Source organism: Phodopus roborovskii, unplaced genomic scaffold, assembly GCF_943737965.1.
Source record: "Phodopus roborovskii unplaced genomic scaffold, PHOROB, whole genome shotgun sequence".
NCBI lineage: Eukaryota > Metazoa > Chordata > Mammalia > Rodentia > Cricetidae > Phodopus > Phodopus roborovskii.
In genome coordinates, this window is record NW_026125391.1 from 1,640,157 (window position 1) to 1,647,742 (window position 7,586).

At 35.4% G+C, this 7,586-nt stretch overlaps 1 pseudogene; it reads left to right on the top strand.

Annotated features, from left to right (window-relative positions):
* The first annotated feature begins 4,729 nt into the window (after window positions 1–4,729).
* LOC127214822 (heterogeneous nuclear ribonucleoprotein M-like) lies at window positions 4,730–5,840 on the top strand (annotated as a pseudogene).
* The last annotated feature ends 1,746 nt before the right edge of the window (window positions 5,841–7,586 follow it).

Here is a 7,586-nt window from a genome sequence, read left to right on the forward strand (position 1 = left end):
AAAATGGGGTGGGATGGGGGTTAATGAGGTAAACAGGGGGAATGTGCGAGTTTGGGAACTGGGATTGACCCTAAAACAAACTTGTTTCAAATTTAAATAAAACATTACATGGTGAAAAGGAAAAGATTGTTGTGTTAGGAAAAAACAGTAACAAAAGTCTTATAGTCTAGCTTCTCTACACTAACTTTTTTTTAGAGATAAATAACTACATTATGGTGACTAACACTAATCACATACTCACATGATGAACTTGAATTTTCTAGTAATAAAGCCTACTACCATCTATCTGAAAACAAAAACAAAAAAAGGGAATTTTTGAATTGCTTATATTTTTTTCTCCTGAAATATTGAACAATGTACACTCTGTTACTCGGGTCTATGGAAAATATTCTCTTATTAGCACCCACCAACCCCTCCTTTGTAGATTAATGGCACTTTCCCTCCTGCATTAATTCAGTCACTAAATTATTAGCTCAGTTTAAACCAGTTTTCCTATGTCAGTGCTACAATATTGTCACATACATCTTTAAAATTTACTTTAAGATGTAAGTGTGAATATGAATTTGCCTTGTACAGATGGGCTAGCTTCATTCACTGATGGAACTAGAAGGTGCTGAAAAAAGAGGGGGATGTTTTGATTTGATTTGATTTTTCAGTAAACAATATAAAAAGAGAAAGAACATGATAGCACTGTAGCTTTTGGTGAAACATTAATGGGAATTCACTAAACACAATTTGATAACTGTCTAGCAGCAAAGAATCAGGAAAGATGTGGAAAGGCACACAATAGAAAGACAGAAAATTAGCTTTAATGCACTGATCATCCAAAAAATACATTGCATATCCTAGCTTTGGACAATACCCCCATTTCTTTCCCTTCAATGAAATCTGGTCTAAAATGCTACAAAACTGTAGCATTTTTTTCTAAATTTAAAATACGTCAGTATCATTTATTTGATTACTAAGTTTTTTAAATGTCCTGGTTTATGTTTTCAGAAATAGTGATAGAATCAGTGACCATTTCAGAAATCCGAGAGACATGTGTCATTAGTACAACATTGTGTCCTATCAACCAAAATTAGTATGTCATTTTCTTTAGCTATGTTTTATTAATAGGGACCTTTCAACTTATGTAAATTTTTACTCATTGCTTAGCCATTTCTCAAGGATTGAAATTAACTTCAACTATCAAGGACAATGTGAGAAAAATTGAGATTTCAGAGGAATATACATTGTGGTGTTTAAAGGAAAATTTTGTGATTACTGTCATCTGCACAAATTTTCAAATCAAAGCAAAGCCTTTCAAAATAGTATAGATACTACCCTTTATGTTAACAAAGATTAATCTTGCTGCATTTTAAAGAGCTTATCCAATATAGGCTCTATTAACTTAGTATATTAGATATTTTTAGTAAGAGGAAAAACAGAATCAAAACAACAAGGAAGATTTTTTATTTTGATTTAGTTTTTTCTTTTATTTGCTTTCTGATATGGATTCTATAATATTCTATAATTGACTGACATGTACATTCTTTTTTATGTCTTATGCCAAAGAGTAGTCTTACTTATTATTGATCTCTATGTACTTTAATAGTAAGTATCAGATATTTATATTAATAATGGCAAGATTATTCACTTATTGATACATTATATATATCAAAGAAAGAGGGGATGTTGAGAGAAAGAGAATTATAGTTTATTGTTTCTGTTCAGACAAATTTCCTGGATCAAATGAAATACTCCCCATAGGGCTTCATGCTTAATTGCTTGCTATTTGACTAAACATCCACTTATACAATGACTAACTTGTTGAAGAATTTATTTATCTTTTAAGTACTGGGTCATATTTTTTTCTGTGAAACTTTCCTTTTCCCTGATTTTCTTATTGAGAATGTTCAGTATCCTTTGTCCTTCCAATTTTCTCTTAGCACCTCTTCTTATACCATCATCCTGGGTCTTAGAGAGAATTACAATTTTAGTGTATACCTCACATGCAAATATGCCTCATTATCAACACATTTCATCAAGCACTCGTGGGCTTAAAAATACCCACTGCAGAAGTTATTTATAGAAATTATAAATATGTGGCTATCTCAAGAAAACAACAATTTATTGTGCAATACATATATGTCTTTATTACAAGGACTTTTGAAATTATTGATTTATATATCTGAGTAGAGAGGAAAATGTAAAAGATTGGGCTCAAGTGTTTGCAAACTTGCTGATTATCAAAATCATACCATGTCTCTTTAAAACTACATATTTCATGATCTTGTTGTGAACCTAAATAATGATCTCTAAGCATGGTTTCAGTGCTCAGTTTATCCATATTATTCATATACTCATCTCCACTGCACCCAAGGAATACATTCAGTAGGCTCTTTACATTCACCACATCATCCTGGGGAAACCTGGTGCTAGAGATTCTGAAGGCAGAGCATAGACAACTATAGACCCCATTGTCCAAGTAGAGACTCAGTGTGGCTAGATTCGAAGTAAGTACTGGAAAATTACCTCCTGTCCATCTGTACAGAAAATCCAGGCCAACCAACTCAGTCTCTAAGGCAGGAAGCAGAGATTTGGACTTTGAACTAAGTGGACTATTTTGAGGATTTCTAATTCGGGATGGAAAGGAGCCCTTTTAAATCCCAATTGTATGTTGACAACTGTATGTAAGAAGTTGGTGTCTATTTTGAAGGGCTTTGAAAGAGAAAGAAATGAGAGTACAAGTGAAATGTGTCACAGCATACAATGTCAGGACATTGTAATAATTATTTTAGAAGTGTAGCTGTTTTTCATGATGAAAACAAAAATCTTTCCCAGCCCCATCTGCAATATCACCTCTCTGTATTTTGTAAGCACATGTTTACCTAGTGTTCTACTCAATGATCCTGTCAATGGCAAGATTCTATTTTGGATGAATATAGCAACTCACATAGCCTATCTCTTTTAAGTCCTATCTCAAGGGAAAAATCAATAGTAGGTTTGTGCTATGGATACAGATAATCAAAAAATGTTGAAAAATGTATACTATAAAACCTTCGACATATACATATTTTATTTTTTGATTCCTGGATATTTACCTTAGCTCTGGTTATGATTTTTCAAGTCAAATATATAGGTCTAAAATTGTTAAATCACCCAAAAAACTATGCAGGAGATACATGTGTGGTACAGCTGAGATTCAAAATTCTTAACGCTTACGCTGTCCCAAAGTGAGCTATTTAAAACATTGTTTTGGAAGTCAAATTATAGTGATATATTATTTATAATTTATTAAAGCTTGTGTGAGGACTCAGAAAGCAAAATCATCCACAAGCCATAGAAACCATACACATACCTTTAATCCCAGCAGTCAAAAGCTAGGAGGTGGTAGTACACACCTTTAATCCTAGGGCTCAGGATTAAGAGGTAGGTAGATCTCTCTGAATTCAAGGTCACCCAGGCATACACAAGATTAAATCAGTCTAAATGAGTAACAGATCACATGCCTTTTACCCCAACACTAGAAGAGTATAAAAGATACAAGCAGGGTCTTCAGTATTCAGTATAAGGCACTCCCTCTCCAGTGGCCAGCTGCTTTGCTTCTCTGATATTCAGCTTGAAATTTGAATCCCAATGTAACTCTCTGGGGATTTTTTGTGGGTGTGTTGTGTTCAATGGACATGAGAATAAGCAAAATTTCCAGAGATGAAGAAACCATAAAGGAATTCCTATTCCTTTAGTACTGTGTATTTTAATGTTATGAATAGCATATTCACATGGTTGAAATATTGAACCATGTCTAATTCCCTTTCAAATTCAACTCCTGGTGTTGTTCACAAAACTGATGTCCTGTGTGGACCAAGCATGTGAATCTCAACTCTGAATGTTATAATTCCATGGAGAAATCCTAGTGTAGTTCCTTCCAGAAACCAACTACTGTTATAAGAATTTTTAAAGTAATAATAGGAATGTCAGAAGTCACACCCATAAATTCTCATCAACATTCCTACCTTATAACAAGAACAATAATAGACATGCCATATCAAAACAGACAAGAGAAAGCCACTTACAAAGAACTACAGGTACCTAAGGGATGCTGAGAGCAGCAGAAAAAAGTCTTCAAACAGAAGAACACAATTGGTTGTCTATTGATAAATGGTCAGCCCTGAAAATATGCACACAAACTGATCATATATACATAGTATTTATGAAGACATGCATATATAGTAAAATAGTAAGTATTCATGTATATGTTTATGTAACAACAAGGAAGATATATCACATTATCATAAACATTTTTCTCTTCTGCCAGTCTATGCATCAACTATAAAATAGACCCCATGAATTGTATACATGCCTTTTATCTTGGAATTGTAGAGAAGTGCAAGAAATATGCTATTTATACCTAAGGATATTTAGTGTCTTAAGAAACCTACAATAATAAAGACAGATGAACCTTAAAATTAGACTGAAATCAAGGATGAAAGTCTGTATCACCAAGAAGACATATGCAGTTCCAATCTTTGATTATATTAATGGGATTGCTATATTCATCTACTGCCCTTATGAGGGGTATTCTAATTCCCAAAGCACCTGTAACATGTTTGCTATGACAATGCTTCCTGAGTTATTACTATGCTAACAGAGTATTGAGGAAAGCAAAAAATATGGTATATTGTTTTTCTTTTTCAAAAGAAAGATTAAAGACTAAGACTGGACAGTTCGCTCCCTCACACAAAGCAGAAATGCGGAGAAAATGGTGGCTGGGGTCGAAGCCGAGGCCAAAGTCGCAGCAACAGAGCCCAAAATGGAGGAAGAGAGCTGCGCCCTGCGTGCCGCGCAACAATGGAGCCCCAGGCCTGAAGGGTGAGGTAAAGGAGAATGACCTACTCAGAATGAGAAGAGGAAGGAGAAAAACCTGAAAAGAGGAGGCAATTGCTTTGAGCCATACACCAACCCAACTAAAAGATACAGAGCCTTCATTACCAACATACCTTTTGATATGAAAGGGCAGTTGCTTAAAGACCTGGTTAAAGAAAAAGTTAATGAGGTAACATACGCGGAGCTCTTAATGGACGCTGAATGAAAGTCAACAGAATGCGCTGTTGTTGAATTCAAGATGGAAGAGAGCATGAAAAAAGCTGCTGAAGTTTTAAACAAGCATAGTCTGAGTGGAAGACCACTAAAAGTCAAGAAAGATCCTGATAGTGAACATGCAAGGAGAGCAATACAAAAGGCTGGAAGACTGGGAAGCATGGTATTTGGAGCAAATCTGGATTATAAAGTTGGCTGGAAGAAACTGAAGGAAGTATTTAGTATGGCTGTTGTAGTGGTCGGAGCACACATTCTGGAAGATAAAGATGGGAAAAGTTGTGGAATAGATACTGTGACTTTTGAACAATCCATTGAAGCTATCCATGTTATATCTATGTTTAATGGCCAGCTGCTGTTTGATAGACCAATGCACATCAAAATGAATGAGAGGGCCTTACCCAAGGAAGATTTTTTTCCCTCCTGAACGACCACAGCAACTTCCCCATGGTATTGGCATGGGATTAGGACCTGGAGGGCAGCCTATTGATTCCAACCACCTGGACAAAGGCACTGGGATGGGAAACCTAGGGACTACAGGAATGGGAATGGAAGGCATAGGATTTGGAATAAATAAAAATGGAGGCATGGAAGGACCCTTTAGTGGTGGTATAAAAAACATGGGGCGATTTGGGTCTGGGATGAACATGGGCCAAATAAATGAAATCCTAAGTAATGCATTGAAGAGAGGAGAGATCATTTGGTTGTTTGCATTGAGATTGCAATATGCACAATTGTTTTTTGTAGTTGTGGCATCTTGTTGACATCGAATATGACTTTGATAATAAATACCAGTTCCTGGAAAAAGACAAAAAGACCAAGACTGATTGACTACATAATTGGACCTTGAACAATACTGATTTGACAGAAATAAATTTCTTATTTGTAAAATATTTTCAGATTTTCATCAGTTCTAAAGAAAATTGCAGATGAATAGTCTACAACAAGAAAGATAATGTAGAAAGTTACATCATTTATGTATAAAACATAAATATAAAAACTTAACATTATCCCTTGCTGCTATAAAATATACAGATATTTTACTATAAATTAAAATTCATCCAATATAAATAAAAATGTATCAAACTGTATGCACACAAAAACACATGCTCATGGTGCCTTTCTCAATGGAAAGAAATGCAGGAAAACATAAAATCGAATTGTTAAATTGCCATTTTGTGGAAACAATGATAGTATATACTGTACTACTGTAAAAATCCAGTAGCTGCCTCCAATGCTATTTTAGTGAGTGAGAATATTATTTACATACTACTGAAGACATCATTTCATAAGCAATTTGTCTATTAAATTTCCTCTCTCATAAGAAGGTGGTAACTTGATGATTATATAATTTTTTAATTATAGGTATACATATAACACCTGAGCTATGTGTCATTCAACTATTCATGCTTGCACTTAAGAATAGACTGTTGGGAACAAATCCCCCATGGAGGGATACTCCCTTAGCCTAGAGGAAGGAGGAAGGGCCTAGTACCTACTCCAAATGACTTGACAGATTTTGTTGATCCCTCATGGAAGACATCATCCTCCTTGTAGTGTGGGGGGGGTGGGGGTGGGATGGGGGGCAGTTGGGGCATAAGAAGGAGGAAGAGATGGAGGGAGGGAGAGGGAACTGGGATCAATATGTAAAATAAGAAAAAACTATATCTTATGGAATTCTCAAAGAACCAATAAAGAGTGACATTAAAAAGAAAAAAAAGAATAGACTGTTTAGTAATTTAGTACATTAGAGTTCCGTTGATACAGAAGGTGTATCCCAAAGGGCCTAAGCAGTTTAACAGTTACTACTGGCCTTCTTACAATGATACTGGGGGGCATTCAGCACCACCAAAATGCCAGGCACTCAGCTGATTCAGCAGCCACCTGCATCCTTTATCTTCAGAAACACAGATGTGAATTTCAGAACCATGGACAGCAGCAGAGAAAGCACACAGGAGGGTTTCACATAATACAAAATAATGACATAATTGCAAATAAGATTTGGGACACTGAAAAATGATTCAATGTAAGAAACAGAAAAAGCCCCATCCCCCAGAATAACATCCAAGAAAGTGAAGAGCTGACTGCCACAATAAGTAATACCACCAGGAAGTGGTTTTCAATAGAAGAAACAGAGAAACCAAGGAGTTTGATATTGAAGGAGAAAAGGTGTTGAAGGTTGTAAATGTCAAGTTTCAGTATGAAGTAGTAAATACATGCATCCCTTACCCATTGTAGACATTGGCCATAGTTTCAAGTTTCACTACTACATTATCAGCAGAACTGCTGAGAAGTGTGAGAATTAAGAGAGAAATAAAATGTTGTAATGTACTAATAAAGGCCATGCCACATAGTGCAGTTTTTACTTCAAGGTCAACTTCGCACCTTCATGCCAAGATGATGACAACCACAATCTTCTAACCTCATTGCAAGTTAAGTGGTGGAGGCTGCAGACTGGAAGACCAGTGAGGTAGTTGTGCAGTTATATAACATGATCCATAAATTACTCT